Source organism: Adiantum capillus-veneris, chromosome 26 (assembly GCF_014529385.1).
Source record: "Adiantum capillus-veneris isolate H3 chromosome 26, ASM1452938v2, whole genome shotgun sequence".
Lineage (NCBI taxonomy): Eukaryota > Viridiplantae > Streptophyta > Polypodiopsida > Polypodiales > Pteridaceae > Adiantum > Adiantum capillus-veneris.
In genome coordinates this window covers 40,524,325-40,536,853 of record NC_140956.1, presented here as the reverse complement: position 1 = coordinate 40,536,853, position 12,529 = coordinate 40,524,325, and the positions used below count along the sequence as shown (strand labels likewise).

Genomic DNA, 12,529 nt, shown 5'->3' with positions numbered 1-12,529 from the left:
ACAAGCTTCGAATGGCTTATCTCTAAGCTAAGATCATCTACAGCTCATGAAAGAAGCCCCTTGCATTTGGTAGATCTGTTGCCCACTTATACGTAGTTGGAAATCTAAGTATTGGAAGAAATTGAAAGTTTGTTACCAAGTTGAGTTGGCTGGTGTTTAAGACGGTGGATTAACGATAAAGAGAGTTCACCCTCACCAGCACCACTTTGGCGCTACGCTAGCTGGTGCAGCATGCCCACATATACTCCTACTGCCTCTTCCCGCTATAGCCGTACCTCCACTTGCGCCCTACAGATCCTTGTATACCTGTGCATAGGCATCTGCATATAAGCCGCATTCATCAAAATGGAGGGCCTCCGCCATGGCCAGAAATATATAACCTCGACCTGGAGGCTCTTTCTTCTCTGTGTTTTCCTCGCCTACATCAATGGAGATCTAGCACTGTCACAGAGCATAAGGCGCTTTGAATTTCATGTAAGAGGATTGTGGGCTGCATATGAGTCTACTAACGAGCTTCATTTTTCTCATTGTTGCCATCATGTCATTCTTCAGGTAAAATATCAGAAGATGACCCGCCTTTGCTCCTCGAAAGTGATCCCAACCGTAAATGGAGAGTTGCCGGGCCCGACCATGTATATAAGAGAGGGAGATAATGTGCTTGTGAAGGTCAGCAATGAGCTTCCTGACAAGAATATCACCATTCACTAGTAAATATCTGTATGCCAGCTGATTTTAGCATCCATGAAGGAGCCTGATACCAATTAATTTTTCTTGTGGATGTGTTTCTGTAAATGTGTATGTATAGGCATGGCATTAAGCAGGTGCGTACCGGGTGGGCGGACAGACCGGGCTATGTCACACAATGTCCCATGAAGCCAGGTGCATCATACACCTACAACTTCACCATCACTAGGCAGCGGGGAACTTTGTGGTGGCATGCCCATAACCATTGGATGCGCTACACGGTGTATGGGGCTCTCATCATTCTACCTAAGAAGGGTGCTCCTTACCCATTTGCCACTCCATATGAGGAGGTGCCCTTGGTGCTTGGTGAATAAACATGCGAGAGAGAGAGAGAGAGAGAGAGAGAGAGAGAGAGAGAGAGAGAGAGAGAGCATCACTACTTATCTATTGTTCTATTGCTAGTTCAGCTAATTCATGAGCATAATGCAATCAACAGGTGAGTGGTGGAAGGGGAGCATGGACCTGGCATTGCAGCAGTCAGCTCAGACGTGAGGAGCTCCGAACGTCTCCGAGCATACACCATCAACGGTCAGCCGGGCGGCTTGTACCCATGCTCTGCAGCTGGAACGGTGCTGGTTCCGGTGAAGAGCGGAAAGACCTACATGCTGCGGATTGTGAACGCGGCCATGAATGGAGAGATGTTTTTGAGTGTGGCCGACCACAAGCTGACGGTGGTGGAGGTGGACGCCACCTACACGAAACCCCTGCAGGTGCACTGCATTCTCATCATGCCGGGCCAGACCACGAACGTGCTGATGACGGCAGATCAGCCGGCCGGCCGCTACTACTTGGCTGCACGGCCATACATAGCGCCCAATGTAACTCTGGACAACACCACCACAACGGCGGTGATTGCCTATGAAGGAGCGAGTAAAACCGGGCGGGCAATGCTGCCAAAGCTTCCGGCCATTTTCGACAGCCCTTCGGCGGACAACTTCAGTAAAAGCTTGCGAAGCTTGGCGTCGAAGGCGTTTCTTGCATCGGTGCCGTTGAAGATAGATCGGCATCTTTTCTTTACGGTGGGGTTGGCCATCAGGCCTTGTGCCAACTGCACCCTCACCCTGGGCGGGAAGCTAGTGGGCGTGATCAATAACATTTCCTTTGAGCTGCCACAGACGGCACTGCTGCAGGCGCACTACTTCCGGAAACCGAATGTCTTCGTGGCCAACTTTTCGGACAATCCGACGGCCAGCTTCAAGTTTACGGGCAAGCCGCCAGCCAACGCAATGGCGAAGGCAGGCACGCGGCCGAGCTACTTGCCCTTCAACTCGACGGTGCAGTTGGTGCTGCAGAGCACGAGCTTGGTGGCGCCGGAGAACCACCCCATCCACCTGCACGACACCAACTTCTTTGTGGTGGGCATGGGCCTGGGCAACTACAACGCCTCCTCCGACCCGCTCTCCTTTAACCTGGTGGACCCTCCTGAGCGCAACACCATCGACGTCCCTCAAGGTGGTTGGGCAGCCCTCCGCTTCCGTGCTTACAACCCAGGTATAATTACACACCTCTCTCTCTCTCTCTCTCTCTCTCTCTCTCTCTCTCTCTTCTATTCAATGGTGACTCCTTTCTTTACTAAGGCTTGTTCTGGAAACTACATGGTGAACCTGATTGAAGAAAATAATGTTTCAATACTAATCAAGCGATTTTTTTTTTTGATTCAGTGGTATGGTTTATGCATTGCCACCTTGTATTTCATACATCGGCCGGTTTGGAGACTGCATTTGTGATTGAAAATGGCCCCAACCCACAAGACAGAATAATCCCACCACCTATTGATTTGCCCCCATGTTAGTATTCTCTGAATTCAACAAACATTGCTTTTATCTGTGGTCCTGACAAAGAGTTGTTTTCTCATGCAAAAAGGCTCTCTGCATAGTTTTGTACCTAATCTTTGCATGATCTAAGGCCAAGGCCAAAAGAATACATCTCATCTCCCACAATTTCATCCGCCACAAGGTTTGTGAAGTGTAATGGATGACAATCCATGCCAAGTTGCAGCATTCATGAATTCCTCACCTACATGTTGGGTACTGCACCCAATCAACAAAACGAAACGCAATACAAAACCACTTTCATTGCATCCAATCAATGAGTGTTTCGCATTATTATGATTAAAACATAATCTTCTCTAATTAAATTTATGATGAGGAATGATCACTGTAGAGGCATGGCATTTTCATTTCAAAGTTTCCAGGTGGCAAGTTGTGATGCTTAATGAAGGTGACCCCCAATCTATAAATAAATAAAATAAAAGTCCCACCTTACCCAAGTGCTACTATCCACTACTTAATCTAGCATTGAGTTTTTCTAATCTCTTGGTTAGCTTCTTGGAGGTTTTTTGCCCCTTTTGCTCCGATGGAGAAAAAGAGGTCTCTTGGTTAGCTTCTTGGTCTCTTCTTTTTGCCCCTTTTGCTCCAATGTTTTTTGCCCATTTTTCTCCGATCAAGAGCCAATGCTTCCAAGATTCTCCCTTGAGAATTAGTCAAGAAGTTTCCAAGTGATTTGAAATATTACAATGTCTAGCTTTTTCACGAGTTTGCATAAGGACTATTACTAAGGAAAATATCCATTAATAATCAAAGGTCCATTTTAGCAAACCAATATGCACCAGGTTGGGAAAACGATCCCTGATTATGTGTAGACAGTAGCACCCACATGACCAAATGCTCTACATTATTATGATTAAAACATAATCTTCTCTAATTAAATTTATGATGAGGACTAATCATTGTAGAGGCCTTGTCGTGGCAATTTATTTTCTCACAAGATATAGTAAAATACTATTGGAGAAAAATTTTCAATAAATAATATATCAAGAACACACAAGATATTTCTAAACATATTTTTTAATATGAAAATTAGATTGTAATTGTTACATTTACTATCAGGTATTCTTGCCTTTTATGAACTAGAAACAAAAGTAGAAGAATAGTAGCACTCACCTTCTTCGTAGTGGTTTCACATGAACGAATATGCACTTCAAAAAGCTTGCCTTTGATGAACTACGAACAAAAGTAAAACAATAGTTAAACTTTTGATACCATGAAAACTTTAAACTACCAACAAAATAGATAGTGCACGGTCTACATGAGTTCCATGCAGAAGTATGGTGGAGTCAGCACACTCTCCTCTCCGAAATTCATAAAAAACGGAAGCAGTACCCTACCCCGTAGTCCATTTTCGACTACATTGTCATTGTGGCATTATGCAAGACGATGACACGAGGAAACATTTTCGATGAGATTCTTAGTCAGGAGTTGTTGGCATTGCTTTGCAATCAAAAAACAGAGTAAGAGTGTTCCCTCTTCTGCATAGGTAGAACAATGTTCCTTGTTGTTGCAATCTATCGATGAAGTTGGGGAAGCATGAGTAGATTCGTGTTGATCGTGGTAGTAGCTCCATGGGTACGATTTGTGAAAGAAGATAGACAAAGTGACACGACATTTGACACGAGGGCAGAAGTCGTAGAAGAGATGATGATGGAGATCGCATTATGATCGACATGAGAGAAGTATGAAAGACGAAGAGGCCATGACAAATAGGATGAAATTTGATATAGAAGGGATTGTAGCCACAAGGATGCAATGAAAAACCGACTTGCATAGAGCATGATATTTACAAGGATAGATATGATGGATATGATGGAAATAACAACGATGATAATTGCAAGGATATATATTATGGATATGATGGCAGTAACAACGATGATAAATGCAAAGATGGAAGCAGGAGGGATCCAGATGATAGAAATCCTAGCTCTTCAAAAAAATATTAACTATAGAAACCAAAGGTGGTTTGATGTTTACTAAAGTTCTTAACGAGCTTTCTATCCGAAATGTAGTCTCTTGGAACATGTTGAATACAAGATCTACCTAATATTGCTGAGACAAGGACTTGAATTCGAACTTAAACAGACAAAGTCACATGGCTGTGGCACAGACTTGAATATCATATCTTAAGAGAAGGTCAAGTTCATTATTTTGTTCTCATTCAAGATGTAATTGTAGCGTTCAAGACCAAAACATAGGTGACTTCATTTGTAGAGACACCCTCACTTTCCATATGTTGAAAACAACCTAGAACTTCCTGGCCCTGCCCCTATATCCTGCACTCAGTGCATTCCAAGGGTCCACATTACGTATTGAAGGAGCTCCTCAGGCACATTTTCATGTGATTTCTAAAGTACACCATATTTGGCATAGATGGCGATCAAGGCAACGCCAAGCACAACTTCGTTTTATGCAACCCCTAACTAGCAATATCATCATGAATTTTGTTGCCCATATCAGCATCTTGCTAGTGCCACATGCCTTCAAGGTGAAAGCATAGGTGATTGCATCTGAAGAGATGCCTTCGCTTCACACCTGCTAAAAACAGCCCAGGGCTTCCCGGCCCTGCCGCATTTGACATACATGTCGACCAAGGCAGCGCCAAGTATACTGTTTTTTTTCAACAAACCCCTGATTAACAATATCATCGTGAGTTCTTTTGCCCATCTTACCGTCTTCCAAATTGCCACAAGCCTTCAAGATGCAAGCATAGGTGATTGCATCTAGAGAGATGTGCTTGCTTCGCATCAGGTGAAAACAGCCAAGAGCTTCCTGGCCCCGTCCTTGTTCGACATATCCCATAATTAGTACATTCTAAGGCTTATTATTCTGGAAAGCCATCTCCTCAAGAAATTTTTGTGCTTTTTGAAGTACACCATACATGTCAACCAAGGCAGCGCCAAGCACGACATTTTGTTTCAACGGCCCTTGACCAACAATATCATCGTAAATTATGTTGCCCATATTGGCATTTTGCATATAGTTCCACATGTCACAAACTACTGATGTGTCAAGCCACTCAAGAACGGAGCCAACTTGTAGATCCTGACGGAGGAGCCTAAACCCTAGAAGAAGCAGTAGAAGAAGTTTTACCAACTTGCGGCGGGGATCCGTCTGATGGGGCCCAAGTGACCTAAAGGGATCAAATAAAGCAGAACCACACACACACACTATTGCATAGCAATTGATGATGTGGTAGGCTAGTACAAACGCTTGAATTTTGGACTGACATGCTGATGTGGCAACCTATATAGATATTCGGATTTCGTGCTCACTGTGCTGACGTGGCACCTCTACGGAATTTTGTGATTTACATTGGGCAACTTTTACTGCCAGTTTTTGAGGCTTGATGCTTTTGAGTTTAAAGATTTTCATATAAGTGCTTATTATGGCCAAGGGTCTTTAATTATGAGCCAAGGGCTCATTCTCTGGCATGCTCTAGTGTGAAGGTGCAGAGGATGGAGTACCGGCGTTGTACCTTGTTCAAGCAATGTAAGGAAATACAGAAAGGGGCACCAAGGTTTGGGGCCAGTGCTCTCTCGGGGTGGAACTCTTCCATTCCCCATCTTGTGTCATGCATCTCTTTCGATTCAGTTGTTATTTGAAGTGCTTAAAGTTGTTCAACCTGTTCTTTTCCGTTGACATGTGCTACCCATCCTCGTTACAGTCCACATGCCTTCAAGATGCAAGCATAATTGATTGCTTATGGAGAAATTCCTAGCTTCACATCCGTCAAAGCCAATAGGGCTCTCTGGCCCTGCTCTTGTTGAGCATAATCGCATTAATGCGTTCCAAGAGACTACATTCCGGACAGAAATCTCCTCAAGCACTTTTTGACCTTTCTCAAGCACACCAAATCTAGAATACACGTTGATCAAGAAATGATCACATATGGAGAGTTGTCCTTGTTTTGCATCCGCTAAAAATAGTCGAGAGCTTCCAGGCCCTGCCCTTGTTGGGAATATCCCACAACCAGTGCGTTCCAAGCAATGACCTTCCCGACAGGAAGCTAGTGCGTTCCAAGAGACGACCTTACGAATAGGAAGCCCATTTTGAGCTTTCTAAAGTATTTGGCATAGATGTCAACCAAGGCATTTCCAAGCATGACTAATTCTTTTTCAACATCCCCTTGACAAAATTTATCATCGTGAATTCTTTTGCCCATATCAGCTCTAGCGTAGTGCCACATGCCTTCAAGACGAAAGCATAGGTGAAGAGATGCCCTCCCTTCACATCTGCTGAAATTTTCCCAGGGCTTCCCGTGTCACAAGATGGGCACCAGGTGTCAATAGAAAAGAACAGACTGAACAGACTTTTAGCACTTCAATAACAACTGAACTGAGAGAGAGAGAGATAGACGACACGTGACACGGAGTGGCGGAATTCCACCCTAGAGAGTATTGGCCCCAAACCTTGGCACCCCTTTTGGTATTTCTTTATATTGCATCATCTCAGTATAGTCCGATACTCCAGACTCTGCACCTTCTCCAGGAAGCATGCCAGAGAATAAGCCCTTAGCACATATTTAAAGGCCCTTGGCCTATGAAAAGTAGTTTACATGAAAATCCTTCAAACTCAAAAGCTTCTGGTCCAAAAGCAATGCCAAAAAGCTACTAGCATAATTTACAAAAATTCGTATAGCTGCCACGTCAATAGTTAGTGGTGCAAAACATGAAAATCCGTACAGCCTACCACGTCATCATTGGAAGTGTGATTTCCAAAAACTACCACGTCATCAGCTACGGGTCCTACTTTATTTTAATCCTTTATGTCACTTGGGGCCCCATTAGATGGGGTCCCCATAAGTTGGTAGAACTTCTTCTGTTACTTGTTCTTCTTAGGGTTTAGGCCCCTCGATCGGCATCTGTAAGTTGGCTCCATTCTTCAAGTCTTTGACACGTCAGCAGTTTGTGACATCTCCCCTTCTTAAAAGAGAGTAATCATCCACCATTACAACATATCTGCAAAACAACTCAAGTTAGCTCAAAAATTTCGGAGGGTCATTCCGAGGGACAATCAGTTTTCTCTTTTTGTTAAGGAGTTAGCTTCTCCTTTCATCTTTTTTGATCAAGGAGTTGGCTTCTCCTTTCGGCTTCTTTTGATCAAGGAGTTGACTTCTCCTTTCGTCCATATTGGAACTCTTGATATTCCGGAGTAGTAGAATTAGCCATCACACCCAGACCACACTGATCTTCCATGAGTGTCTTGATGCACTAAAATTACATACCCAGGCAATCTCATCCAATTAGGAATATTCAGTGGTTGGCACATCACAAGGCAACACAAATGCTTACATATATGCATGCTACAAGACACAACAAACAACGCCTCTGAGAACTCCTCTGAGACAAACAGTTTGCGTTATGAAGCTACTCAACGACTACCTCGTCACTCCCCCCCAAATGACCTAAGTGGTTCTGAGCCATGAGCTTAGAGGACAAAACAACCAAACACTCTCCAAACCGCAATCTGCGTCGCTTGGAGGTTCAAGCATACAACCACATGCTCCCCATGGAGCATCGGCCTGCATCGTTCGGAGGTTTTATAACATACAACGAAATGCTCCCTAGGCATCGTCCTACATCGTTCCGAGGTTTTCAAACATACAACAAAACACTCCCCAGGCATTGGTCTGCGTCGTTTCGAGGTTCAAACAATACAAAAATAGTATTTCTCACTTCTCCACCCGAGAGTGCAATTACCAATTAATGAAACCAATATTAAAACCAGAGTCAAACAGTTCAAATCGGCACCAAGACAGGTTCAAATAGATACCATCCATTTCAAACAGATTCTAAACAAGATCATTAAAACAAGACCAAACATATCTCAAACTTAAAAAGCAATCTCAACAACAATTGATCTCGAAAAGTTGATTGACTTTCCATCTTGAAACCCCTACCAAAAATTAGGGATAGGTTCATTCCATAAGGTTATCACCGAGCACAGCATGGTCCATTAGCTCTTGGACAGACAGAGTTTTCTTTGACAACGATGGTAGTCCCAAGATAGCAATCGCACTGGATATCCAAGGTCATCAGCTCATGAAGAGACATCTACTAAGAGATGTTGAGAAATTTCAAGTTATATTTTACTAGGGTTTCCATGGAAAGCATTTCAAAATACCCCACTCTACCAGAAGTTGCATTCCAAAGGATGATGTTAGAAACCATATAACTTCGGGAAAAATTACTCTTGAAAGCTTGCAAAGTCCTTAGAGTGTGCTGTTTGGTAGCTATAGACATCAACATCTGTATGACACTGCTTTTTAGAAAAACATTGACTCAAAACAAATCTTGGATTCTTTGCTTGCAAGTGATCTTTATGGCTTATGCCTTGTAAGACATGAGCGGTGAAGACGGGAGCGCGCCCGATGCACGATGAAGTAAGGGTGGGAGCTAGTGGCTAATAAGTCCAGGTCGGAGCACAAACCTAAAATTTTCAAAGAGCTTTGGAAGTGCGATCTTGCTCTATCTGCTCTTTGGTGGGACCGGTATGCTTTCAAAAAAGCACACGCCTAATGCTCTAATACCACTGTCCCAAGACAGGCACCATGTGCCAATAGAAAGGAATAGACGTTTACTGCGTAAATTATAGCTAAACCTTCACAATCTGTAGTGGTTTAGTTTCTCTCAGCATCATTTAATTGATGACTTGCAAAGCTAATGGGGTCATTAGGAAATTTCAGAGGTCATTTGGAGGGCCATATGAAGAGAGAGAATAATAGAGCGCGTCCAATGAGCACGAAGGCTACGTTACGTAGGAAAGTACGTGGAAAGACTCAAAAAATAGGAAAATAGCATAAAACTTTCACGAATCTAGGATTGTAGCATCGTAATTTCCTTCCTTTTACCGAGCTTTTAGGTGCTTGCATGTGGTCCCACTTTTGATATTCTCTTATGGTCATTAACGTACTGGAGGGTGACCATTAAGCCCGCACAAGACATTGGAATTCTAAAACACTTTCCCTCCATTAGAATGCTTTCAAAGTGAATCTCCCTCCACTAAAGCTTTTCTCTGAGAGCTATGGCGTCCACGTCTTCTCGCCCAAGAGGCTCCAGGTGTTTACTGTCTCTCACACCAACAACCAACAACTGCACTTTGCCTAGAAGGCCAAGTAGTAGCATATCCTCAATTACAATACCAGCTTCAATAAGTGCAGAGAACCAATGGGTTGGACAAAGGATAAACAAAGGTTCATGGGTCCTCATGCAACCAAGAAGACCCAAGAGGTCTAGTGGTATCAATGTTTACCGCTCAGCATGGAAGGCCAGAGTGTTGGATTTCAAAGTTGAAATCGGCAAAAGATCTGTAAAGGAAGTTCTTGTTCAGCATGTGTTTACCCATCCAGAGGTGATAGCAAACGGTGGAAATGTATCAGATATACATCAACCACGTTGCAATTGTAAGTACTCTTGACATGTGAACTTACTGATACTCTCATTATAACTTTTCTTATATATTTTGCAATGTTTCTCCCGCTTGTTATGAGCAATGTCTCCATTCTTCACAGCTCAATTACATTAGATTTGTCATTTGTACTTATTGATACTCTTAGTTTAACTCTTCTTATATATATTGCAGATGTTTATCCCTCTTCTTATGAGCAATGGGAGCCTGTGGAGTGCATAATAGGCCTCTTCCATGTTGTTCATGCCCACATTGGTTCTCTACAGTATTCAGGGAGGAGCAGCAAAAGACTGGCTGATGAGGGAATCTTTTTTTATGACCACTTTTACCAACTCAGCTCAGGGAATAAGAATGGCATGTTGGTGAAAGTGCCTCTACCAACCGATTGGAACACTGTGGACTGGCCAGTTCCCGAGGAAACAATGGTGGAGGCAATGCGAAGTAAGCTCTACAAGGATATACAAAGGTCTCTACGTAGCTCTATTCCCACCAAACTGGTTAGAATTGCAAACTTCTGTCCTGTTGCACTCTTCATAGAGCTGTTTCATAGCTACAACATCCGAGTTACGAAAACTATGTTCATGTGCAAGTCATTTCAGCAGTCATCCTGTGACAAACTTCTTGACAAAGGATGGTATGCAAAGGAAGAGATTGGTTTACGGTGCGAGGTCGCGCTTGATACTCTAGTTGTCAAGTACATGATTGCAAGCCAATCACTGTTAGTCTCGTTTTGGTATATGCAATCACAAATGCTCAACGGTAAGTACATTCCTATGGACCAGGTTTCTGCAGGTTTGGAAGATAATCCTGCTGTGGATGTGGAAGTGATTGATAAAGAGCATGGCCTACTGTTGGTGGTTACAATAAGGGAGCTATGCAGTCTTCAGCATTTGCGGCATGACATAATTGAAGAGTCAATGGACAAGGACCTATCAGATTTTTCCTCTTTCCTAGCTGGCCGTAAGGTGATGCGGCGAAGGGAAAAAGATATTTTGTGCAAAGAGTTGGATGGTCGGGTTGAAGTAGTGTCAATGTAACAGATATTCTTGTGAACCCAAGTGTATACAAATGACTTTCAAGACATGAAGTTTATTGAGCTCATTTTTCAATTGTGCCCTGTGAAAAAGTGTGCTTAAAATACATTTCTTTACCATGTCAAATCTCTCTCTCTCTCTCTCTCTCTCTCTCTCTCTCTCTCTCTCTCTCTCTCTCTCAATGTTAGACAAGACAAAGACATGATAGAAGAGTCATCTTAATTCATTAGAAAGTACAAACTCGTCCGTGAACAATGGACTGAGATACAATTTCTGTAAGTATGGAATCAGAATGTCTTCAAGGTAAAAATCGAAGGAATGCCCCTCGAAAGAAGGTGGTGAGACAGTTGTTCCCGATGGATTTAGTTCTCCCTTTTCAGGAGTATCATCAATTAGTAGTGTATTAATTGCATCAAAGGGTACACCGATTTGGCTAAACGGTTTGTACAAAAGAGGTAAGTGTGGTTTTTTAGGGTGGTAGTGGCCCTCAACGGTAACGCATTTTCTTTGATCATACAAAAAGGCAAAATCTGACGTGTGAGCGTGGCATACACTGCAAACTATTGCAACTAGTGGCGACAAGTTTTGCCTTTGCATTGAAGACCATATGGCAACTCTGAAGCGCGGAAGAAGAAACTGAATAAATTCCTTGGTTCCTGGACGAACCACGACTCGACAAGTTCCCATCCAAAACGTTTGCAAATCCTCAAAGGGTCCTCTCTCACCGAGAGGCACCCGCATCAGCAGCAATCCATTGACGTCCAAGATAATCAACCTCTGTAAAAGTTGACAAGTACATATAAGTAGTTAGAAGCTGAACATATTTTTCCATACTTGAATAGACATTACCGGAACAACCGTATCTACAGGTAGCAAGGATCCATACTGGGTCTATGTAGTGTTTATGTCGTTGTTGCTCTCCTCTGCTTTATCTTCATAGTCATCATTCACATCTTCATCAGGGGTCTCCCCCATGGCTCTTTCTGCCTCATTCAAGGTTTCCTCCAAGGTTTTTTCCTCTCCCTCGGTTGATCGGCTTGCCTCATACATCCTTGCCTGATCCATATCATTTTGCTCATCCCTAGGCCTGCTTTCCTCATCCATATCCTTTTGCTCATCTATAGGCCTGCTTTCCTCATCTTGGGTTTCAACCATAGGCTGTTTTGGCTCCTCCACTGGCTGACTTGGCTCTTTCATTGTCTCCTCTGGTTGTACACTAGCACCTTCCATATGCTCATTTGACCTTTCCTCATCCTCGGCTCTTTCATCTTCTGCGGATATGACCCCCTCGGCCCGTTGTGATTCCACTGTATCGGATGTAGGGGTTTGTCGTGGTGGCACGTCATGTTTTGTTAGATCAATAGTGCGGTCATCCAAGCCGCTATCTTCAAGCTCTCTGGGGCTAGACATAGTAAGCAGGTGTTGTATTAAACTTACCCGGTATCTTTGCAAATAATCATATGTGTAGTTTTTTAAAGCACTCTGCAAAATTGAAAGACCACATGGTGAGAA

General features: G+C 43.3%; 1 pseudogene across 1 annotated transcript; it reads left to right on the top strand.

The window, feature by feature from the left end:
• The first annotated feature begins 286 nt into the window (after nucleotides 1-286).
• LOC147423309 (laccase-4-like) lies at nucleotides 287-11,089 on the top strand (annotated as a pseudogene). Its single transcript, XR_015186639.1, has 6 exons — nucleotides 287-474; nucleotides 553-707; nucleotides 806-1,050; nucleotides 1,181-2,235; nucleotides 2,406-2,531; nucleotides 10,158-11,089. The product of XR_015186639.1 is annotated as a laccase-4-like (transcript).
• The last annotated feature ends 1,440 nt before the right edge of the window (nucleotides 11,090-12,529 follow it).